The sequence below is a fragment of the Schistocerca nitens genome, chromosome 11 (assembly GCF_023898315.1).
Source record: "Schistocerca nitens isolate TAMUIC-IGC-003100 chromosome 11, iqSchNite1.1, whole genome shotgun sequence".
NCBI classification, from domain to species: Eukaryota; Metazoa; Arthropoda; class Insecta; order Orthoptera; family Acrididae; genus Schistocerca; species Schistocerca nitens.
The window spans coordinates 149,119,915-149,142,081 of NC_064624.1; the positions used below are offsets into that span (position 1 = coordinate 149,119,915).

Consider the following 22,167-nt stretch of genomic DNA (forward strand, 5'->3'; position numbering starts at 1 on the left):
TCTTGTCCCTGGTGTCCAGCGGGGGGCTGGCGCGCGGCCGACCGGCGTATGGTCTGTGCGGGGTGTGGCAGTGTCGTGCTGGAGGGCGCCACTGGTAGCGATGTGAGCTTCCTCGCCTCACACCGGGTGTTTGCGTAGTTGGCAGTGCATTCGCACCTTTCCTATCCCTGTCCCCGTCCCGACTTGGCCCGACTTTGCTCGACTGCCGCTCGCTGCCGCTCGGGTCGTGGTCCATATGACGGCGCAAGCACGACAAACGTCTGCGGGACTAGACGACGCGACTAAAGAAAAAATTTATGATTACAAATCAAATTTGGAACTTTACGGTGCAGCACAACAATAGGCGCTGACGCATTTCAGGGCAGATTCGTGCTGTTTTATCGTTTTCAAAGACTTCCCGGCAAACTTCGTTAGCACATTCTCCCTCAAACTGAGTTAATTACCGCATTATCGTACCGTTGCATTAGTTTAAAATGCTTAAGAAAGCATCTTTGTCATGACAGAAAGGTAGTATGAAACGACTGCTGGCAGGATAGCGACTTAAAAAGCAAAAATGCAGGGGAGCCAAAAGTACCATTTTTATTGGCTCATATTTATTTTATTTTATTTTATTTTTGTTTTCGCACCATTACAGTAGTTTAAAATGCTTAAGGAAACGTCTTTGTCACAACAGAAGGGTAGTATGGCAAGAGGGCTGGCAGGAGTAGCGACATAAAAAGGAAAAAAAAGGAAGGTGAGCCAACAGCACCTTTTTTCTTTTTTTAATTTATTTTTTATTTATTTATTTTTTCTTTTTTTTGTTTTTTGCTTTTTTTGTTTTTTTTATTTTTTATTTTTTTTTAACGGAAGGGTAGTATGGCGAGAGGGCTGGCAGGAGTAGCGACATAAAAAGGAAAAAAAAAGAAGGGAGAGCCAACAGCACCCGATGTTCCCAGGCGGTCACCCATCCAAGTACTAACCGGGCCCGATGTTGCTTAACTTCGGTGATCGGACGAGAACCGGTGTATTTAACATGGTATGGCCGTTGGCGCACATGTACTGTAGGCGCACGGCAGAATTCGCATTCGGCTCTCCTCCCAACACACAAAATGTTAGTTTTCGGCCGCATTTGACGAAAGCACCTCCTTCCGCAACAGCGAGTTCCTCGAGGACGGCGCGGAGTGCGCGCCCGACGTCCCAGCAGAACGATTGCCGAATTGGCGGGCGCGCCGTCGCGTGTGTGAGACGCGCAGCTGCTCGTTGCACCTCCTGTCATTCGCTTGTCGCGTGCAACCTTCGACACACGCGGAAGGCGCATCTTGTCCCTGGTGTCCAGCGGGGGGCTGGCGCGCGGCCGACCGGCGTATGGTCTGTGCGGGGTGTGGCAGTGTCGTGCTGGAGGGCGCCACTGGTAGCGATGTGAGCTTCCTCGCCTCACACCGGGTGTTTGCGTAGTTGGCAGTGCATTCGCACCTTTCCTATCCCTGTCCCCGTCCCGACTTGGCCCGACTTTGCTCGACTGCCGCTCGCTGCCGCTCGGGTCGTGGTCCATATGACGGCGCAAGCACGACAAACGTCTGCGGGACTAGACGACGCGACTAAAGAAAAAATTTATGATTACAAATCAAATTTTGGAACTTTACGGTGCAGCACAACAATAGGCGCTGACGCATTTCAGGGCAGATTCGTGCTGTTTTATCGTTTTCAAAGACTTCCCGGCAAACTTCGTTAGCACATTCTCCCTCAAACTGAGTTAATTACCGCATTATCGTACCGTTGCATTAGTTTAAAATGCTTAAGAAAGCATCTTTGTCATGACAGAAAGGTAGTATGAAACGACTGCTGGCAGGATAGCGACTTAAAAAGCAAAAATGCAGGGGAGCCAAAAGTACCATTTTTATTGGCTCATATTTATTTTATTTTATTTTATTTTTGTTTTCGCACCATTACAGTAGTTTAAAATGCTTAAGGAAACGTCTTTGTCACAACAGAAGGGTAGTATGGCAAGAGGGCTGGCAGGAGTAGCGACATAAAAAGGAAAAAAAAGGAAGGTGAGCCAACAGCACCTTTTTTCTTTTTTTAATTTATTTTTTATTTATTTATTTTTTCATTTTTTTGTTTTTTGCTTTTTTTGTTTTTTTTATTTTTTATTTTTTTTTAACGGAAGGGTAGTATGGCGAGAGGGCTGGCAGGAGTAGCGACATAAAAAGGAAAAAAAAAGAAGGGAGAGCCAACAGCACCCGATGTTCCCAGGCGGTCACCCATCCAAGTACTAACCGGGCCCGATGTTGCTTAACTTCGGTGATCGGACGAGAACCGGTGTATTTAACATGGTATGGCCGTTGGCGCACATATACTGTAGGCGCACGGCAGAATTCGCATTCGGCTCTCCTCCCAACACACAAAATGTTAGTTTTCGGCCGCATTTGACGAAAGCACCTCCTTCCGCAACAGCGAGTTCCTCGAGGACGGCGCGGAGTGCGCGCCCGACGTCCCAGCAGAACGATTGCCGAATTGGCGGGCGCGCCGTCGCGTGTGTGAGACGCGCAGCTGCTCGTTGCACCTCCTGTCATTCGCTTGTCGCGTGCAACCTTCGACACACGCGGAAGGCGCATCTTGTCCCTGGTGTCCAGCGGGGGGCTGGCGCGCGGCCGACCGGCGTATGGTCTGTGCGGGGTGTGGCAGTGTCGTGCTGGAGGGCGCCACTGGTAGCGATGTGAGCTTCCTCGCCTCACACCGGGTGTTTGCGTAGTTGGCAGTGCATTCGCACCTTTCCTATCCCTGTCCCCGTCCCGACTTGGCCCGACTTTGCTCGACTGCCGCTCGCTGCCGCTCGGGTCGTGGTCCATATGACGGCGCAAGCACGACAAACGTCTGCGGGACTAGACGACGCGACTAAAGAAAAAATTTATGATTACAAATCAAATTTGGAACTTTACGGTGCAGCACAACAATAGGCGCTGACGCATTTCAGGGCAGATTCGTGCTGTTTTATCGTTTTCAAAGACTTCCCGGCAAACTTCGTTAGCACATTCTCCCTCAAACTGAGTTAATTACCGCATTATCGTACCGTTGCATTAGTTTAAAATGCTTAAGAAAGCATCTTTGTCATGACAGAAAGGTAGTATGAAACGACTGCTGGCAGGATAGCGACTTAAAAAGCAAAAATGCAGGGGAGCCAAAAGTACCATTTTTATTGGCTCATATTTATTTTATTTTATTTTATTTTTGTTTTCGCACCATTACAGTAGTTTAAAATGCTTAAGGAAACGTCTTTGTCACAACAGAAGGGTAGTATGGCAAGAGGGCTGGCAGGAGTAGCGACATAAAAAGGAAAAAAAAGGAAGGTGAGCCAACAGCACCTTTTTTCTTTTTTTAATTTATTTTTTATTTATTTATTTTTTCATTTTTTTGTTTTTTGCTTTTTTTGTTTTTTTTATTTTTTATTTTTTTTTAACGGAAGGGTAGTATGGCGAGAGGGCTGGCAGGAGTAGCGACATAAAAAGGAAAAAAAAAGAAGGGAGAGCCAACAGCACCCGATGTTCCCAGGCGGTCACCCATCCAAGTACTAACCGGGCCCGATGTTGCTTAACTTCGGTGATCGGACGAGAACCGGTGTATTTAACATGGTATGGCCGTTGGCGCACATATACTGTAGGCGCACGGCAGAATTCGCATTCGGCTCTCCTCCCAACACACAAAATGTTAGTTTTCGGCCGCATTTGACGAAAGCACCTCCTTCCGCAACAGCGAGTTCCTCGAGGACGGCGCGGAGTGCGCGCCCGACGTCCCAGCAGAACGATTGCCGAATTGGCGGGCGCGCCGTCGCGTGTGTGAGACGCGCAGCTGCTCGTTGCACCTCCTGTCATTCGCTTGTCGCGTGCAACCTTCGACACACGCGGAAGGCGCATCTTGTCCCTGGTGTCCAGCGGGGGGCTGGCGCGCGGCCGACCGGCGTATGGTCTGTGCGGGGTGTGGCAGTGTCGTGCTGGAGGGCGCCACTGGTAGCGATGTGAGCTTCCTCGCCTCACACCGGGTGTTTGCGTAGTTGGCAGTGCATTCGCACCTTTCCTATCCCTGTCCCCGTCCCGACTTGGCCCGACTTTGCTCGACTGCCGCTCGCTGCCGCTCGGGTCGTGGTCCATATGACGGCGCAAGCACGACAAACGTCTGCGGGACTAGACGACGCGACTAAAGAAAAAATTTATGATTACAAATCAAATTTGGAACTTTACGGTGCAGCACAACAATAGGCGCTGACGCATTTCAGGGCAGATTCGTGCTGTTTTATCGTTTTCAAAGACTTCCCGGCAAACTTCGTTAGCACATTCTCCCTCAAACTGAGTTAATTACCGCATTATCGTACCGTTGCATTAGTTTAAAATGCTTAAGAAAGCATCTTTGTCATGACAGAAAGGTAGTATGAAACGACTGCTGGCAGGATAGCGACTTAAAAAGCAAAAATGCAGGGGAGCCAAAAGTACCATTTTTATTGGCTCATATTTATTTTATTTTATTTTATTTTTGTTTTCGCACCATTACAGTAGTTTAAAATGCTTAAGGAAACGTCTTTGTCACAACAGAAGGGTAGTATGGCAAGAGGGCTGGCAGGAGTAGCGACATAAAAAGGAAAAAAAAGGAAGGTGAGCCAACAGCACCTTTTTTCTTTTTTTTAATTTATTTTTTATTTATTTATTTTTTCATTTTTTGTTTTTTGCTTTTTTTGTTTTTTTTATTTTTTATTTTTTTTAACGGAAGGGTAGTATGGCGAGAGGACTGGCAGGAGTAGCGACATAAAAAGGAAAAAAAAAGAAGGGAGAGCCAACAGCACCCGATGTTCCCAGGCGGTCACCCATTCAAGTACTAACCGGGCCCGATGTTGCTTAACTTCGGTGATCGGACGAGAACCGGTGTATTTAACATGGTATGGCCGTTGGCGCACATATACTGTAGGCGCACGGCAGAATTCGCATTCGGCTCTCCTCCCAACACACAAAATGTTAGTTTTCGGCCGCATTTGACGAAAGCACCTCCTTCCGCAACAGCGAGTTCCTCGAGGACGGCGCGGAGTGCGCGCCCGACGTCCCAGCAGAACGATTGCCGAATTGGCGGGCGCGCCGTCGCGTGTGTGAGACGCGCAGCTGCTCGTTGCACCTCCTGTCATTCGCTTGTCGCGTGCAACCTTCGACACACGCGGAAGGCGCATCTTGTCCCTGGTGTCCAGCGGGGGGCTGGCGCGCGGCCGACCGGCGTATGGTCTGTGCGGGGTGTGGCAGTGTCGTGCTGGAGGGCGCCACTGGTAGCGATGTGAGCTTCCTCGCCTCACACCGGGTGTTTGCGTAGTTGGCAGTGCATTCGCACCTTTCCTATCCCTGTCCCCGTCCCGACTTGGCCCGACTTTGCTCGACTGCCGCTCGCTGCCGCTCGGGTCGTGGTCCATATGACGGCGCAAGCACGACAAACGTCTGCGGGACTAGACGACGCGACTAAAGAAAAAATTTATGATTACAAATCAAATTTGGAACTTTACGGTGCAGCACAACAATAGGCGCTGACGCATTTCAGGGCAGATTCGTGCTGTTTTATCGTTTTCAAAGACTTCCCGGCAAACTTCGTTAGCACATTCTCCCTCAAACTGAGTTAATTACCGCATTATCGTACCGTTGCATTAGTTTAAAATGCTTAAGAAAGCATCTTTGTCATGACAGAAAGGTAGTATGAAACGACTGCTGGCAGGATAGCGACTTAAAAAGCAAAAATGCAGGGGAGCCAAAAGTACCATTTTTATTGGCTCATATTTATTTTATTTTATTTTATTTTTGTTTTCGCACCATTACAGTAGTTTAAAATGCTTAAGGAAACGTCTTTGTCACAACAGAAGGGTAGTATGGCAAGAGGGCTGGCAGGAGTAGCGACATAAAAAGGAAAAAAAAGGAAGGTGAGCCAACAGCACCTTTTTTCTTTTTTTTAATTTATTTTTTATTTATTTATTTTTTCATTTTTTGTTTTTTGCTTTTTTTGTTTTTTTTATTTTTTATTTTTTTTAACGGAAGGGTAGTATGGCGAGAGGACTGGCAGGAGTAGCGACATAAAAAGGAAAAAAAAAGAAGGGAGAGCCAACAGCACCCGATGTTCCCAGGCGGTCACCCATTCAAGTACTAACCGGGCCCGATGTTGCTTAACTTCGGTGATCGGACGAGAACCGGTGTATTTAACATGGTATGGCCGTTGGCGCACATATACTGTAGGCGCACGGCAGAATTCGCATTCGGCTCTCCTCCCAACACACAAAATGTTAGTTTTCGGCCGCATTTGACGAAAGCACCTCCTTCCGCAACAGCGAGTTCCTCGAGGACGGCGCGGAGTGCGCGCCCGACGTCCCAGCAGAACGATTGCCGAATTGGCGGGCGCGCCGTCGCGTGTGTGAGACGCGCAGCTGCTCGTTGCACCTCCTGTCATTCGCTTGTCGCGTGCAACCTTCGACACACGCGGAAGGCGCATCTTGTCCCTGGTGTCCAGCGGGGGGCTGGCGCGCGGCCGACCGGCGTATGGTCTGTGCGGGGTGTGGCAGTGTCGTGCTGGAGGGCGCCACTGGTAGCGATGTGAGCTTCCTCGCCTCACACCGGGTGTTTGCGTAGTTGGCAGTGCATTCGCACCTTTCCTATCCCTGTCCCCGTCCCGACTTGGCCCGACTTTGCTCGACTGCCGCTCGCTGCCGCTCGGGTCGTGGTCCATATGACGGCGCAAGCACGACAAACGTCTGCGGGACTAGACGACGCGACTAAAGAAAAAATTTATGATTACAAATCAAATTTGGAACTTTACGGTGCAGCACAACAATAGGCGCTGACGCATTTCAGGGCAGATTCGTGCTGTTTTATCGTTTTCAAAGACTTCCCGGCAAACTTCGTTAGCACATTCTCCCTCAAACTGAGTTAATTACCGCATTATCGTACCGTTGCATTAGTTTAAAATGCTTAAGAAAGCATCTTTGTCATGACAGAAAGGTAGTATGAAACGACTGCTGGCAGGATAGCGACTTAAAAAGCAAAAATGCAGGGGAGCCAAAAGTACCATTTTTATTGGCTCATATTTATTTTATTTTATTTTATTTTTGTTTTCGCACCATTACAGTAGTTTAAAATGCTTAAGGAAACGTCTTTGTCACAACAGAAGGGTAGTATGGCAAGAGGGCTGGCAGGAGTAGCGACATAAAAAGGAAAAAAAAGGAAGGTGAGCCAACAGCACCTTTTTTCTTTTTTTAATTTATTTTTTATTTATTTATTTTTTCTTTTTTTTGTTTTTTGCTTTTTTTGTTTTTTTATTTTTTATTTTTTTTTAACGGAAGGGTAGTATGGCGAGAGGGCTGGCAGGAGTAGCGACATAAAAAGGAAAAAAAAAGAAGGGAGAGCCAACAGCACCCGATGTTCCCAGGCGGTCACCCATCCAAGTACTAACCGGGCCCGATGTTGCTTAACTTCGGTGATCGGACGAGAACCGGTGTATTTAACATGGTATGGCCGTTGGCGCACATGTACTGTAGGCGCACGGCAGAATTCGCATTCGGCTCTCCTCCCAACACACAAAATGTTAGTTTTCGGCCGCATTTGACGAAAGCACCTCCTTCCGCAACAGCGAGTTCCTCGAGGACGGCGCGGAGTGCGCGCCCGACGTCCCAGCAGAACGATTGCCGAATTGGCGGGCGCGCCGTCGCGTGTGTGAGACGCGCAGCTGCTCGTTGCACCTCCTGTCATTCGCTTGTCGCGTGCAACCTTCGACACACGCGGAAGGCGCATCTTGTCCCTGGTGTCCAGCGGGGGGCTGGCGCGCGGCCGACCGGCGTATGGTCTGTGCGGGGTGTGGCAGTGTCGTGCTGGAGGGCGCCACTGGTAGCGATGTGAGCTTCCTCGCCTCACACCGGGTGTTTGCGTAGTTGGCAGTGCATTCGCACCTTTCCTATCCCTGTCCCCGTCCCGACTTGGCCCGACTTTGCTCGACTGCCGCTCGCTGCCGCTCGGGTCGTGGTCCATATGACGGCGCAAGCACGACAAACGTCTGCGGGACTAGACGACGCGACTAAAGAAAAAATTTATGATTACAAATCAAATTTGGAACTTTACGGTGCAGCACAACAATAGGCGCTGACGCATTTCAGGGCAGATTCGTGCTGTTTTATCGTTTTCAAAGACTTCCCGGCAAACTTCGTTAGCACATTCTCCCTCAAACTGAGTTAATTACCGCATTATCGTACCGTTGCATTAGTTTAAAATGCTTAAGAAAGCATCTTTGTCATGACAGAAAGGTAGTATGAAACGACTGCTGGCAGGATAGCGACTTAAAAAGCAAAAATGCAGGGGAGCCAAAAGTACCATTTTTATTGGCTCATATTTATTTTATTTTATTTTATTTTTGTTTTCGCACCATTACAGTAGTTTAAAATGCTTAAGGAAACGTCTTTGTCACAACAGAAGGGTAGTATGGCAAGAGGGCTGGCAGGAGTAGCGACATAAAAAGGAAAAAAAAAGGAAGGTGAGCCAACAGCACCTTTTTTCTTTTTTTAATTTATTTTTTATTTATTTATTTTTTCATTTTTTTGTTTTTTGCTTTTTTTGTTTTTTTTATTTTTTATTTTTTTTTAACGGAAGGGTAGTATGGCGAGAGGGCTGGCAGGAGTAGCGACATAAAAAGGAAAAAAAAAGAAGGGAGAGCCAACAGCACCCGATGTTCCCAGGCGGTCACCCATCCAAGTACTAACCGGGCCCGATGTTGCTTAACTTCGGTGATCGGACGAGAACCGGTGTATTTAACATGGTATGGCCGTTGGCGCACATATACTGTAGGCGCACGGCAGAATTCGCATTCGGCTCTCCTCCCAACACACAAAATGTTAGTTTTCGGCCGCATTTGACGAAAGCACCTCCTTCCGCAACAGCGAGTTCCTCGAGGACGGCGCGGAGTGCGCGCCCGACGTCCCAGCAGAACGATTGCCGAATTGGCGGGCGCGCCGTCGCGTGTGTGAGACGCGCAGCTGCTCGTTGCACCTCCTGTCATTCGCTTGTCGCGTGCAACCTTCGACACACGCGGAAGGCGCATCTTGTCCCTGGTGTCCAGCGGGGGGCTGGCGCGCGGCCGACCGGCGTATGGTCTGTGCGGGGTGTGGCAGTGTCGTGCTGGAGGGCGCCACTGGTAGCGATGTGAGCTTCCTCGCCTCACACCGGGTGTTTGCGTAGTTGGCAGTGCATTCGCACCTTTCCTATCCCTGTCCCCGTCCCGACTTGGCCCGACTTTGCTCGACTGCCGCTCGCTGCCGCTCGGGTCGTGGTCCATATGACGGCGCAAGCACGACAAACGTCTGCGGGACTAGACGACGCGACTAAAGAAAAAATTTATGATTACAAATCAAATTTGGAACTTTACGGTGCAGCACAACAATAGGCGCTGACGCATTTCAGGGCAGATTCGTGCTGTTTTATCGTTTTCAAAGACTTCCCGGCAAACTTCGTTAGCACATTCTCCCTCAAACTGAGTTAATTACCGCATTATCGTACCGTTGCATTAGTTTAAAATGCTTAAGAAAGCATCTTTGTCATGACAGAAAGGTAGTATGAAACGACTGCTGGCAGGATAGCGACTTAAAAAGCAAAAATGCAGGGGAGCCAAAAGTACCATTTTTATTGGCTCATATTTATTTTATTTTATTTTATTTTTGTTTTCGCACCATTACAGTAGTTTAAAATGCTTAAGGAAACGTCTTTGTCACAACAGAAGGGTAGTATGGCAAGAGGGCTGGCAGGAGTAGCGACATAAAAAGGAAAAAAAAGGAAGGTGAGCCAACAGCACCTTTTTTCTTTTTTTAATTTATTTTTTATTTATTTATTTTTTCATTTTTTTGTTTTTTGCTTTTTTTGTTTTTTTTATTTTTTATTTTTTTTTAACGGAAGGGTAGTATGGCGAGAGGGCTGGCAGGAGTAGCGACATAAAAAGGAAAAAAAAAGAAGGGAGAGCCAACAGCACCCGATGTTCCCAGGCGGTCACCCATCCAAGTACTAACCGGGCCCGATGTTGCTTAACTTCGGTGATCGGACGAGAACCGGTGTATTTAACATGGTATGGCCGTTGGCGCACATATACTGTAGGCGCACGGCAGAATTCGCATTCGGCTCTCCTCCCAACACACAAAATGTTAGTTTTCGGCCGCATTTGACGAAAGCACCTCCTTCCGCAACAGCGAGTTCCTCGAGGACGGCGCGGAGTGCGCGCCCGACGTCCCAGCAGAACGATTGCCGAATTGGCGGGCGCGCCGTCGCGTGTGTGAGACGCGCAGCTGCTCGTTGCACCTCCTGTCATTCGCTTGTCGCGTGCAACCTTCGACACACGCGGAAGGCGCATCTTGTCCCTGGTGTCCAGCGGGGGGCTGGCGCGCGGCCGACCGGCGTATGGTCTGTGCGGGGTGTGGCAGTGTCGTGCTGGAGGGCGCCACTGGTAGCGATGTGAGCTTCCTCGCCTCACACCGGGTGTTTGCGTAGTTGGCAGTGCATTCGCACCTTTCCTATCCCTGTCCCCGTCCCGACTTGGCCCGACTTTGCTCGACTGCCGCTCGCTGCCGCTCGGGTCGTGGTCCATATGACGGCGCAAGCACGACAAACGTCTGCGGGACTAGACGACGCGACTAAAGAAAAAATTTATGATTACAAATCAAATTTGGAACTTTACGGTGCAGCACAACAATAGGCGCTGACGCATTTCAGGGCAGATTCGTGCTGTTTTATCGTTTTCAAAGACTTCCCGGCAAACTTCGTTAGCACATTCTCCCTCAAACTGAGTTAATTACCGCATTATCGTACCGTTGCATTAGTTTAAAATGCTTAAGAAAGCATCTTTGTCATGACAGAAAGGTAGTATGAAACGACTGCTGGCAGGATAGCGACTTAAAAAGCAAAAATGCAGGGGAGCCAAAAGTACCATTTTTATTGGCTCATATTTATTTTATTTTATTTTATTTTTGTTTTCGCACCATTACAGTAGTTTAAAATGCTTAAGGAAACGTCTTTGTCACAACAGAAGGGTAGTATGGCAAGAGGGCTGGCAGGAGTAGCGACATAAAAAGGAAAAAAAAGGAAGGTGAGCCAACAGCACCTTTTTTCTTTTTTTTAATTTATTTTTTATTTATTTATTTTTTCATTTTTTGTTTTTTGCTTTTTTTGTTTTTTTTATTTTTTATTTTTTTTAACGGAAGGGTAGTATGGCGAGAGGACTGGCAGGAGTAGCGACATAAAAAGGAAAAAAAAAGAAGGGAGAGCCAACAGCACCCGATGTTCCCAGGCGGTCACCCATTCAAGTACTAACCGGGCCCGATGTTGCTTAACTTCGGTGATCGGACGAGAACCGGTGTATTTAACATGGTATGGCCGTTGGCGCACATATACTGTAGGCGCACGGCAGAATTCGCATTCGGCTCTCCTCCCAACACACAAAATGTTAGTTTTCGGCCGCATTTGACGAAAGCACCTCCTTCCGCAACAGCGAGTTCCTCGAGGACGGCGCGGAGTGCGCGCCCGACGTCCCAGCAGAACGATTGCCGAATTGGCGGGCGCGCCGTCGCGTGTGTGAGACGCGCAGCTGCTCGTTGCACCTCCTGTCATTCGCTTGTCGCGTGCAACCTTCGACACACGCGGAAGGCGCATCTTGTCCCTGGTGTCCAGCGGGGGGCTGGCGCGCGGCCGACCGGCGTATGGTCTGTGCGGGGTGTGGCAGTGTCGTGCTGGAGGGCGCCACTGGTAGCGATGTGAGCTTCCTCGCCTCACACCGGGTGTTTGCGTAGTTGGCAGTGCATTCGCACCTTTCCTATCCCTGTCCCCGTCCCGACTTGGCCCGACTTTGCTCGACTGCCGCTCGCTGCCGCTCGGGTCGTGGTCCATATGACGGCGCAAGCACGACAAACGTCTGCGGGACTAGACGACGCGACTAAAGAAAAAATTTATGATTACAAATCAAATTTGGAACTTTACGGTGCAGCACAACAATAGGCGCTGACGCATTTCAGGGCAGATTCGTGCTGTTTTATCGTTTTCAAAGACTTCCCGGCAAACTTCGTTAGCACATTCTCCCTCAAACTGAGTTAATTACCGCATTATCGTACCGTTGCATTAGTTTAAAATGCTTAAGAAAGCATCTTTGTCATGACAGAAAGGTAGTATGAAACGACTGCTGGCAGGATAGCGACTTAAAAAGCAAAAATGCAGGGGAGCCAAAAGTACCATTTTTATTGGCTCATATTTATTTTATTTTATTTTATTTTTGTTTTCGCACCATTACAGTAGTTTAAAATGCTTAAGGAAACGTCTTTGTCACAACAGAAGGGTAGTATGGCAAGAGGGCTGGCAGGAGTAGCGACATAAAAAGGAAAAAAAAGGAAGGTGAGCCAACAGCACCTTTTTTCTTTTTTTTAATTTATTTTTTATTTATTTATTTTTTCATTTTTTGTTTTTTGCTTTTTTTGTTTTTTTTATTTTTTATTTTTTTTAACGGAAGGGTAGTATGGCGAGAGGACTGGCAGGAGTAGCGACATAAAAAGGAAAAAAAAAGAAGGGAGAGCCAACAGCACCCGATGTTCCCAGGCGGTCACCCATTCAAGTACTAACCGGGCCCGATGTTGCTTAACTTCGGTGATCGGACGAGAACCGGTGTATTTAACATGGTATGGCCGTTGGCGCACATATACTGTAGGCGCACGGCAGAATTCGCATTCGGCTCTCCTCCCAACACACAAAATGTTAGTTTTCGGCCGCATTTGACGAAAGCACCTCCTTCCGCAACAGCGAGTTCCTCGAGGACGGCGCGGAGTGCGCGCCCGACGTCCCAGCAGAACGATTGCCGAATTGGCGGGCGCGCCGTCGCGTGTGTGAGACGCGCAGCTGCTCGTTGCACCTCCTGTCATTCGCTTGTCGCGTGCAACCTTCGACACACGCGGAAGGCGCATCTTGTCCCTGGTGTCCAGCGGGGGGCTGGCGCGCGGCCGACCGGCGTATGGTCTGTGCGGGGTGTGGCAGTGTCGTGCTGGAGGGCGCCACTGGTAGCGATGTGAGCTTCCTCGCCTCACACCGGGTGTTTGCGTAGTTGGCAGTGCATTCGCACCTTTCCTATCCCTGTCCCCGTCCCGACTTGGCCCGACTTTGCTCGACTGCCGCTCGCTGCCGCTCGGGTCGTGGTCCATATGACGGCGCAAGCACGACAAACGTCTGCGGGACTAGACGACGCGACTAAAGAAAAAATTTATGATTACAAATCAAATTTGGAACTTTACGGTGCAGCACAACAATAGGCGCTGACGCATTTCAGGGCAGATTCGTGCTGTTTTATCGTTTTCAAAGACTTCCCGGCAAACTTCGTTAGCACATTCTCCCTCAAACTGAGTTAATTACCGCATTATCGTACCGTTGCATTAGTTTAAAATGCTTAAGAAAGCATCTTTGTCATGACAGAAAGGTAGTATGAAACGACTGCTGGCAGGATAGCGACTTAAAAAGCAAAAATGCAGGGGAGCCAAAAGTACCATTTTTATTGGCTCATATTTATTTTATTTTATTTTATTTTTGTTTTCGCACCATTACAGTAGTTTAAAATGCTTAAGGAAACGTCTTTGTCACAACAGAAGGGTAGTATGGCAAGAGGGCTGGCAGGAGTAGCGACATAAAAAGGAAAAAAAAGGAAGGTGAGCCAACAGCACCTTTTTTCTTTTTTTAATTTATTTTTTATTTATTTATTTTTTCTTTTTTTTGTTTTTTGCTTTTTTTGTTTTTTTATTTTTTATTTTTTTTTAACGGAAGGGTAGTATGGCGAGAGGGCTGGCAGGAGTAGCGACATAAAAAGGAAAAAAAAAGAAGGGAGAGCCAACAGCACCCGATGTTCCCAGGCGGTCACCCATCCAAGTACTAACCGGGCCCGATGTTGCTTAACTTCGGTGATCGGACGAGAACCGGTGTATTTAACATGGTATGGCCGTTGGCGCACATGTACTGTAGGCGCACGGCAGAATTCGCATTCGGCTCTCCTCCCAACACACAAAATGTTAGTTTTCGGCCGCATTTGACGAAAGCACCTCCTTCCGCAACAGCGAGTTCCTCGAGGACGGCGCGGAGTGCGCGCCCGACGTCCCAGCAGAACGATTGCCGAATTGGCGGGCGCGCCGTCGCGTGTGTGAGACGCGCAGCTGCTCGTTGCACCTCCTGTCATTCGCTTGTCGCGTGCAACCTTCGACACACGCGGAAGGCGCATCTTGTCCCTGGTGTCCAGCGGGGGGCTGGCGCGCGGCCGACCGGCGTATGGTCTGTGCGGGGTGTGGCAGTGTCGTGCTGGAGGGCGCCACTGGTAGCGATGTGAGCTTCCTCGCCTCACACCGGGTGTTTGCGTAGTTGGCAGTGCATTCGCACCTTTCCTATCCCTGTCCCCGTCCCGACTTGGCCCGACTTTGCTCGACTGCCGCTCGCTGCCGCTCGGGTCGTGGTCCATATGACGGCGCAAGCACGACAAACGTCTGCGGGACTAGACGACGCGACTAAAGAAAAAATTTATGATTACAAATCAAATTTGGAACTTTACGGTGCAGCACAACAATAGGCGCTGACGCATTTCAGGGCAGATTCGTGCTGTTTTATCGTTTTCAAAGACTTCCCGGCAAACTTCGTTAGCACATTCTCCCTCAAACTGAGTTAATTACCGCATTATCGTACCGTTGCATTAGTTTAAAATGCTTAAGAAAGCATCTTTGTCATGACAGAAAGGTAGTATGAAACGACTGCTGGCAGGATAGCGACTTAAAAAGCAAAAATGCAGGGGAGCCAAAAGTACCATTTTTATTGGCTCATATTTATTTTATTTTATTTTATTTTTGTTTTCGCACCATTACAGTAGTTTAAAATGCTTAAGGAAACGTCTTTGTCACAACAGAAGGGTAGTATGGCAAGAGGGCTGGCAGGAGTAGCGACATAAAAAGGAAAAAAAAGGAAGGTGAGCCAACAGCACCTTTTTTCTTTTTTTAATTTATTTTTTATTTATTTATTTTTTCTTTTTTTTGTTTTTTGCTTTTTTTGTTTTTTTTATTTTTTATTTTTTTTTAACGGAAGGGTAGTATGGCGAGAGGGCTGGCAGGAGTAGCGACATAAAAAGGAAAAAAAAAGAAGGGAGAGCCAACAGCACCCGATGTTCCCAGGCGGTCACCCATCCAAGTACTAACCGGGCCCGATGTTGCTTAACTTCGGTGATCGGACGAGAACCGGTGTATTTAACATGGTATGGCCGTTGGCGCACATGTACTGTAGGCGCACGGCAGAATTCGCATTCGGCTCTCCTCCCAACACACAAAATGTTAGTTTTCGGCCGCATTTGACGAAAGCACCTCCTTCCGCAACAGCGAGTTCCTCGAGGACGGCGCGGAGTGCGCGCCCGACGTCCCAGCAGAACGATTGCCGAATTGGCGGGCGCGCCGTCGCGTGTGTGAGACGCGCAGCTGCTCGTTGCACCTCCTGTCATTCGCTTGTCGCGTGCAACCTTCGACACACGCGGAAGGCGCATCTTGTCCCTGGTGTCCAGCGGGGGGCTGGCGCGCGGCCGACCGGCGTATGGTCTGTGCGGGGTGTGGCAGTGTCGTGCTGGAGGGCGCCACTGGTAGCGATGTGAGCTTCCTCGCCTCACACCGGGTGTTTGCGTAGTTGGCAGTGCATTCGCACCTTTCCTATCCCTGTCCCCGTCCCGACTTGGCCCGACTTTGCTCGACTGCCGCTCGCTGCCGCTCGGGTCGTGGTCCATATGACGGCGCAAGCACGACAAACGTCTGCGGGACTAGACGACGCGACTAAAGAAAAAATTTATGATTACAAATCAAATTTGGAACTTTACGGTGCAGCACAACAATAGGCGCTGACGCATTTCAGGGCAGATTCGTGCTGTTTTATCGTTTTCAAAGACTTCCCGGCAAACTTCGTTAGCACATTCTCCCTCAAACTGAGTTAATTACCGCATTATCGTACCGTTGCATTAGTTTAAAATGCTTAAGAAAGCATCTTTGTCATGACAGAAAGGTAGTATGAAACGACTGCTGGCAGGATAGCGACTTAAAAAGCAAAAATGCAGGGGAGCCAAAAGTACCATTTTTATTGGCTCATATTTATTTTATTTTATTTTATTTTTGTTTTCGCACCATTACAGTAGTTTAAAATGCTTAAGGAAACGTCTTTGTCACAACAGAAGGGTAGTATGGCAAGAGGGCTGGCAGGAGTAGCGACATAAAAAGGAAAAAAAAGGAAGGTGAGCCAACAGCACCTTTTTTCTTTTTTTAATTTATTTTTTATTTATTTATTTTTTCTTTTTTTTGTTTTTTGCTTTTTTTGTTTTTTTTATTTTTTATTTTTTTTTAACGGAAGGGTAGTATGGCGAGAGGGCTGGCAGGAGTAGCGACATAAAAAGGAAAAAAAAAGAAGGGAGAGCCAACAGCACCCGATGTTCCCAGGCGGTCACCCATCCAAGTACTAACCGGGCCCGATGTTGCTTAACTTCGGTGATCGGACGAGAACCGGTGTATTTAACATGGTATGGCCGTTGGCGCACATGTACTGTAGGCGCACGGCAGAATTCGCATTCGGCTCTCCTCCCAACACACAAAATGTTAGTTTTCGGCCGCATTTGACGAAAGCACCTCCTTCCGCAACAGCGAGTTCCTCGAGGACGGCGCGGAGTGCGCGCCCGACGTCCCAGCAGAACGATTGCCGAATTGGCGGGCGCGCCGTCGCGTGTGTGAGACGCGCAGCTGCTCGTTGCACCTCCTGTCATTCGCTTGTCGCGTGCAACCTTCGACACACGCGGAAGGCGCATCTTGTCCCTGGTGTCCAGCGGGGGGCTGGCGCGCGGCCGACCGGCGTATGGTCTGTGCGGGGTGTGGCAGTGTCGTGCTGGAGGGCGCCACTGGTAGCGATGTGAGCTTCCTCGCCTCACACCGGGTGTTTGCGTAGTTGGCAGTGCATTCGCACCTTTCCTATCCCTGTCCCCGTCCCGACTTGGCCCGACTTTGCTCGACTGCCGCTCGCTGCCGCTCGGGTCGTGGTCCATATGACGGCGCAAGCACGACAAACGTCTGCGGGACTAGACGACGCGACTAAAGAAAAAATTTATGATTACAAATCAAATTTGGAACTTTACGGTGCAGCACAACAATAGGCGCTGACGCATTTCAGGGCAGATTCGTGCTGTTTTATCGTTTTCAAAGACTTCCCGGCAAACTTCGTTAGCACATTCTCCCTCAAACTGAGTTAATTACCGCATTATCGTACCGTTGCATTAGTTTAAAATGCTTAAGAAAGCATCTTTGTCATGACAGAAAGGTAGTATGAAACGACTGCTGGCAGGATAGCGACTTAAAAAGCAAAAATGCAGGGGAGCCAAAAGTACCATTTTTATTGGCTCATATTTATTTTATTTTATTTTATTTTTGTTTTCGCACCATTACAGTAGTTTAAAATGCTTAAGGAAACGTCTTTGTCACAACAGAAGGGTAGTATGGCAAGAGGGCTGGCAGGAGTAGCGACATAAAAAGGAAAAAAAAGGAAGGTGAGCCAACAGCACCTTTTTTCTTTTTTTAATTTATTTTTTATTTATTTATTTTTTCTTTTTTTTGTTTTTTGCTTTTTTTGTTTTTTTTATTTTTTATTTTTTTTTAACGGAAGGGTAGTATGGCGAGAGGGCTGGCAGGAGTAGCGACATAAAAAGGAAAAAAAAAGAAGGGAGAGCCAACAGCACCCGATGTTCCCAGGCGGTCACCCATCCAAGTACTAACCGGGCCCGATGTTGCTTAACTTCGGTGATCGGACGAGAACCGGTGTATTTAACATGGTATGGCCGTTGGCGCACATATACTGTAGGCGCACGGCAGAATTCGCATTCGGCTCTCCTCCCAACACACAAAATGTTAGTTTTCGGCCGCATTTGACGAAAGCACCTCCTTCCGCAACAGCGAGTTCCTCGAGGACGGCGCGGAGTGCGCGCCCGACGTCCCAGCAGAACGATTGCCGAATTGGCGGGCGCGCCGTCGCGTGTGTGAGACGCGCAGCTGCTCGTTGCACCTCCTGTCATTCGCTTGTCGCGTGCAACCTTCGACACACGCGGAAGGCGCATCTTGTCCCTGGTGTCCAGCGGGGGGCTGGCGCGCGGCCGACCGGCGTATGGTCTGTGCGGGGTGTGGCAGTGTCGTGCTGGAGGGCGCCACTGGTAGCGATGTGAGCTTCCTCGCCTCACACCGGGTGTTTGCGTAGTTGGCAGTGCATTCGCACCTTTCCTATCCCTGTCCCCGTCCCGACTTGGCCCGACTTTGCTCGACTGCCGCTCGCTGCCGCTCGGGTCGTGGTCCATATGACGGCGCAAGCACGACAAACGTCTGCGGGACTAGACGACGCGACTAAAGAAAAAATTTATGATTACAAATCAAATTTGGAACTTTACGGTGCAGCACAACAATAGGCGCTGACGCATTTCAGGGCAGATTCGTGCTGTTTTATCGTTTTCAAAGACTTCCCGGCAAACTTCGTTAGCACATTCTCCCTCAAACTGAGTTAATTACCGCATTATCGTACCGTTGCATTAGTTTAAAATGCTTAAGAAAGCATCTTTGTCATGACAGAAAGGTAGTATGAAACGACTGCTGGCAGGATAGCGACTTAAAAAGCAAAAATGCAGGGGAGCCAAAAGTACCATTTTTATTGGCTCATATTTATTTTATTTTATTTTATTTTTGTTTTCGCACCATTACAGTAGTTTAAAATGCTTAAGGAAACGTCTTTGTCACAACAGAAGGGTAGTATGGCAAGAGGGCTGGCAGGAGTAGCGACATAAAAAGGAAAAAAAAGGAAGGTGAGCCAACAGCACCTTTTTTCTTTTTTTAATTTATTTTTTATTTATTTATTTTTTCTTTTTTTTGTTTTTTGCTTTTTTTGTTTTTTTTATTTTTTATTTTTTTTTAACGGAAGGGTAGTATGGCGAGAGGGCTGGCAGGAGTAGCGACATAAAAAGGAAAAAAAAAGAAGGGAGAGCCAACAGCACCCGATGTTCCCAGGCGGTCACCCATCCAAGTACTAACCGGGCCCGATGTTGCTTAACTTCGGTGATCGGACGAGAACCGGTGTATTTAACATGGTATGGCCGTTGGCGCACATATACTGTAGGCGCACGGCAGAATTCGCATTCGGCTCTCCTCCCAACACACAAAATGTTAGTTTTCGGCCGCATTTGACGAAAGCACCTCCTTCCGCAACAGCGAGTTCCTCGAGGACGGCGCGGAGTGCGCGCCCGACGTCCCAGCAGAACGATTGCCGAATTGGCGGGCGCGCCGTCGCGTGTGTGAGACGCGCAGCTGCTCGTTGCACCTCCTGTCATTCGCTTGTCGCGTGCAACCTTCGACACACGCGGAAGGCGCATCTTGTCCCTGGTGTCCAGCGGGGGGCTGGCGCGCGGCCGACCGGCGTATGGTCTGTGCGGGGTGTGGCAGTGTCGTGCTGGAGGGCGCCACTGGTAGCGATGTGAGCTTCCTCGCCTCACACCGGGTGTTTGCGTAGTTGGCAGTGCATTCGCACCTTTCCTATCCCTGTCCCCGTCCCGACTTGGCCCGACTTTGCTCGACTGCCGCTCGCTGCCGCTCGGGTCGTGGTCCATATGACGGCGCAAGCACGACAAACGTCTGCGGGACTAGACGACGCGACTAAAGAAAAAATTTATGATTACAAATCAAATTTGGAACTTTACGGTGCAGCACAACAATAGGCGCTGACGCATTTCAGGGCAGATTCGTGCTGTTTTATCGTTTTCAAAGACTTCCCGGCAAACTTCGTTAGCACATTCTCCCTCAAACTGAGTTAATTACCGCATTATCGTACCGTTGCATTAGTTTAAAATGCTTAAGAAAGCATCTTTGTCATGACAGAAAGGTAGTATGAAACGACTGCTGGCAGGATAGCGACTTAAAAAGCAAAAATGCAGGGGAGCCAAAAGTACCATTTTTATTGGCTCATATTTATTTTATTTTATTTTATTTTTGTTTTCGCACCATTACAGTAGTTTAAAATGCTTAAGGAAACGTCTTTGTCACAACAGAAGGGTAGTATGGCAAGAGGGCTGGCAGGAGTAGCGACATAAAAAGGAAAAAAAAGGAAGGTGAGCCAACAGCACCTTTTTTCTTTTTTTAATTTATTTTTTATTTATTTATTTTTTCTTTTTTTTGTTTTTTGCTTTTTTTGTTTTTTTTATTTTTTATTTTTTTTTAACGGAAGGGTAGTATGGCGAGAGGGCTGGCAGGAGTAGCGACATAAAAAGGAAAAAAAAAGAAGGGAGAGCCAACAGCACCCGATGTTCCCAGGCGGTCACCCATCCAAGTACTAACCGGGCCCGATGTTGCTTAACTTCGGTGATCGGACGAGAACCGGTGTATTTAACATGGTATGGCCGTTGGCGCACATGTACTGTAGGCGCACGGCAGAATTCGCATTCGGCTCTCCTCCCAACACACAAAATGTTAGTTTTCGGCCGCATTTGACGAAAGCACCTCCTTCCGCAACAGCGAGTTCCTCGAGGACGGCGCGGAGTGCGCGCCCGACGTCCCAGCAGAACGATTGCCGAATTGGCGGGCGCGCCGTCGCGTGTGTGAGACGCGCAGCTGCTCGTTGCACCTCCTGTCATTCGCTTGTCGCGTGCAACCTTCGACACACGCGGAAGGCGCATCTTGTCCCTGGTGTCCAGCGGGGGGCTGGCGCGCGGCCGACCGGCGTATGGTCTGTGCGGGGTGTGGCAGTGTCGTGCTGGAGGGCGCCACTGGTAGCGATGTGAGCTTCCTCGCCTCACACCGGGTGTTTGCGTAGTTGGCAGTGCATTCGCACCTTTCCTATCCCTGTCCCCGTCCCGACTTGGCCCGACTTTGCTCGACTGCCGCTCGCTGCCGCTCGGGTCGTGGTCCATATGACGGCGCAAGCACGACAAACGTCTGCGGGACTAGACGACGCGACTAAAGAAAAAATTTATGATTACAAATCAAATTTGGAACTTTACGGTGCAGCACAACAATAGGCGCTGACGCATTTCAGGGCAGATTCGTGCTGTTTTATCGTTTTCAAAGACTTCCCGGCAAACTTCGTTAGCACATTCTCCCTCAAACTGAGTTAATTACCGCATTATCGTACCGTTGCATTAGTTTAAAATGCTTAAGAAAGCATCTTTGTCATGACAGAAAGGTAGTATGAAACGACTGCTGGCAGGATAGCGACTTAAAAAGCAAAAATGCAGGGGAGCCAAAAGTACCATTTTTATTGGCTCATATTTATTTTATTTTATTTTATTTTTGTTTTCGCACCATTACAGTAGTTTAAAATGCTTAAGGAAACGTCTTTGTCACAACAGAAGGGTAGTATGGCAAGAGGGCTGGCAGGAGTAGCGACATAAAAAGGAAAAAAAAGGAAGGTGAGCCAACAGCACCTTTTTTCTTTTTTTTATTTATTTTTTATTTATTTATTTTTTCTTTTTTTTGTTTTTTGCTTTTTTTGTTTTTTTTATTTTTTATTTTTTTTTAACGGAAGGGTAGTATGGCGAGAGGGCTGGCAGGAGTAGCGACATAAAAAGGAAAAAAAAAGAAGGGAGAGCCAACAGCACCCGATGTTCCCAGGCGGTCACCCATCCAAGTACTAACCGGGCCCGATGTTGCTTAACTTCGGTGATCGGACGAGAACCGGTGTATTTAACATGGTATGGCCGTTGGCGCACATATACTGTAGGCGCACGGCAGAATTCGCATTCGGCTCTCCTCCCAACACACAAAATGTTAGTTTTCGGCCGCATTTGACGAAAGCACCTCCTTCCGCAACAGCGAGTTCCTCGAGGACGGCGCGGAGTGCGCGCCCGACGTCCCAGCAGAACGATTGCCGAATTGGCGGGCGCGCCGTCGCGTGTGTGAGACGCGCAGCTGCTCGTTGCACCTCCTGTCATTCGCTTGTCGCGTGCAACCTTCGACACACGCGGAAGGCGCATCTTGTCCCTGGTGTCCAGCGGGGGGCTGGCGCGCGGCCGACCGGCGTATGGTCTGTGCGGGGTGTGGCAGTGTCGTGCTGGAGGGCGCCACTGGTAGCGATGTGAGCTTCCTCGCCTCACACCGGGTGTTTGCGTAGT

At 48.7% G+C, this 22,167-nt stretch overlaps 17 non-coding genes across 17 annotated transcripts; all 17 read right to left on the reverse strand.

Annotated features, from left to right (window-relative positions):
* Positions 1 to 910: 910 nt before the first annotated feature.
* On the reverse strand, positions 911 to 1,029 carry LOC126213661 (5S ribosomal RNA). Its single transcript, XR_007541321.1, has one exon. It is a non-coding gene; the product is annotated as a 5S ribosomal RNA (ribosomal RNA).
* Positions 1,030 to 2,207: 1,178 nt separating this feature from the next.
* On the reverse strand, positions 2,208 to 2,326 carry LOC126213662 (5S ribosomal RNA). The gene has a single exon (XR_007541322.1). It is a non-coding gene; the product is annotated as a 5S ribosomal RNA (ribosomal RNA).
* A 1,177-nt stretch (positions 2,327 to 3,503) lies between these two features.
* Positions 3,504 to 3,622, reverse strand: LOC126213664 (5S ribosomal RNA). Its single transcript, XR_007541323.1, has one exon. It is a non-coding gene; the product is annotated as a 5S ribosomal RNA (ribosomal RNA).
* A 1,176-nt stretch (positions 3,623 to 4,798) lies between these two features.
* On the reverse strand, positions 4,799 to 4,917 carry LOC126213933 (5S ribosomal RNA). The gene has a single exon (XR_007541567.1). It is a non-coding gene; the product is annotated as a 5S ribosomal RNA (ribosomal RNA).
* A 1,176-nt stretch (positions 4,918 to 6,093) lies between these two features.
* Positions 6,094 to 6,212, reverse strand: LOC126213934 (5S ribosomal RNA). The gene has a single exon (XR_007541568.1). It is a non-coding gene; the product is annotated as a 5S ribosomal RNA (ribosomal RNA).
* A 1,176-nt stretch (positions 6,213 to 7,388) lies between these two features.
* LOC126213666 (5S ribosomal RNA) lies at positions 7,389 to 7,507 on the reverse strand. Its single transcript, XR_007541325.1, has one exon. It is a non-coding gene; the product is annotated as a 5S ribosomal RNA (ribosomal RNA).
* A 1,178-nt stretch (positions 7,508 to 8,685) lies between these two features.
* Positions 8,686 to 8,804, reverse strand: LOC126213667 (5S ribosomal RNA). The gene has a single exon (XR_007541326.1). It is a non-coding gene; the product is annotated as a 5S ribosomal RNA (ribosomal RNA).
* A 1,177-nt stretch (positions 8,805 to 9,981) lies between these two features.
* LOC126213668 (5S ribosomal RNA) lies at positions 9,982 to 10,100 on the reverse strand. The gene has a single exon (XR_007541327.1). It is a non-coding gene; the product is annotated as a 5S ribosomal RNA (ribosomal RNA).
* A 1,176-nt stretch (positions 10,101 to 11,276) lies between these two features.
* Positions 11,277 to 11,395, reverse strand: LOC126213936 (5S ribosomal RNA). Its single transcript, XR_007541570.1, has one exon. It is a non-coding gene; the product is annotated as a 5S ribosomal RNA (ribosomal RNA).
* Positions 11,396 to 12,571: 1,176 nt separating this feature from the next.
* LOC126213937 (5S ribosomal RNA) lies at positions 12,572 to 12,690 on the reverse strand. Its single transcript, XR_007541571.1, has one exon. It is a non-coding gene; the product is annotated as a 5S ribosomal RNA (ribosomal RNA).
* A 1,176-nt stretch (positions 12,691 to 13,866) lies between these two features.
* Positions 13,867 to 13,985, reverse strand: LOC126213669 (5S ribosomal RNA). The gene has a single exon (XR_007541328.1). It is a non-coding gene; the product is annotated as a 5S ribosomal RNA (ribosomal RNA).
* Positions 13,986 to 15,162: 1,177 nt separating this feature from the next.
* Positions 15,163 to 15,281, reverse strand: LOC126213670 (5S ribosomal RNA). The gene has a single exon (XR_007541329.1). It is a non-coding gene; the product is annotated as a 5S ribosomal RNA (ribosomal RNA).
* Positions 15,282 to 16,458: 1,177 nt separating this feature from the next.
* On the reverse strand, positions 16,459 to 16,577 carry LOC126213672 (5S ribosomal RNA). Its single transcript, XR_007541331.1, has one exon. It is a non-coding gene; the product is annotated as a 5S ribosomal RNA (ribosomal RNA).
* A 1,177-nt stretch (positions 16,578 to 17,754) lies between these two features.
* On the reverse strand, positions 17,755 to 17,873 carry LOC126213673 (5S ribosomal RNA). Its single transcript, XR_007541332.1, has one exon. It is a non-coding gene; the product is annotated as a 5S ribosomal RNA (ribosomal RNA).
* A 1,177-nt stretch (positions 17,874 to 19,050) lies between these two features.
* LOC126213675 (5S ribosomal RNA) lies at positions 19,051 to 19,169 on the reverse strand. Its single transcript, XR_007541333.1, has one exon. It is a non-coding gene; the product is annotated as a 5S ribosomal RNA (ribosomal RNA).
* Positions 19,170 to 20,346: 1,177 nt separating this feature from the next.
* Positions 20,347 to 20,465, reverse strand: LOC126213676 (5S ribosomal RNA). Its single transcript, XR_007541334.1, has one exon. It is a non-coding gene; the product is annotated as a 5S ribosomal RNA (ribosomal RNA).
* A 1,177-nt stretch (positions 20,466 to 21,642) lies between these two features.
* LOC126213677 (5S ribosomal RNA) lies at positions 21,643 to 21,761 on the reverse strand. Its single transcript, XR_007541335.1, has one exon. It is a non-coding gene; the product is annotated as a 5S ribosomal RNA (ribosomal RNA).
* Positions 21,762 to 22,167: the final 406 nt, after the last annotated feature.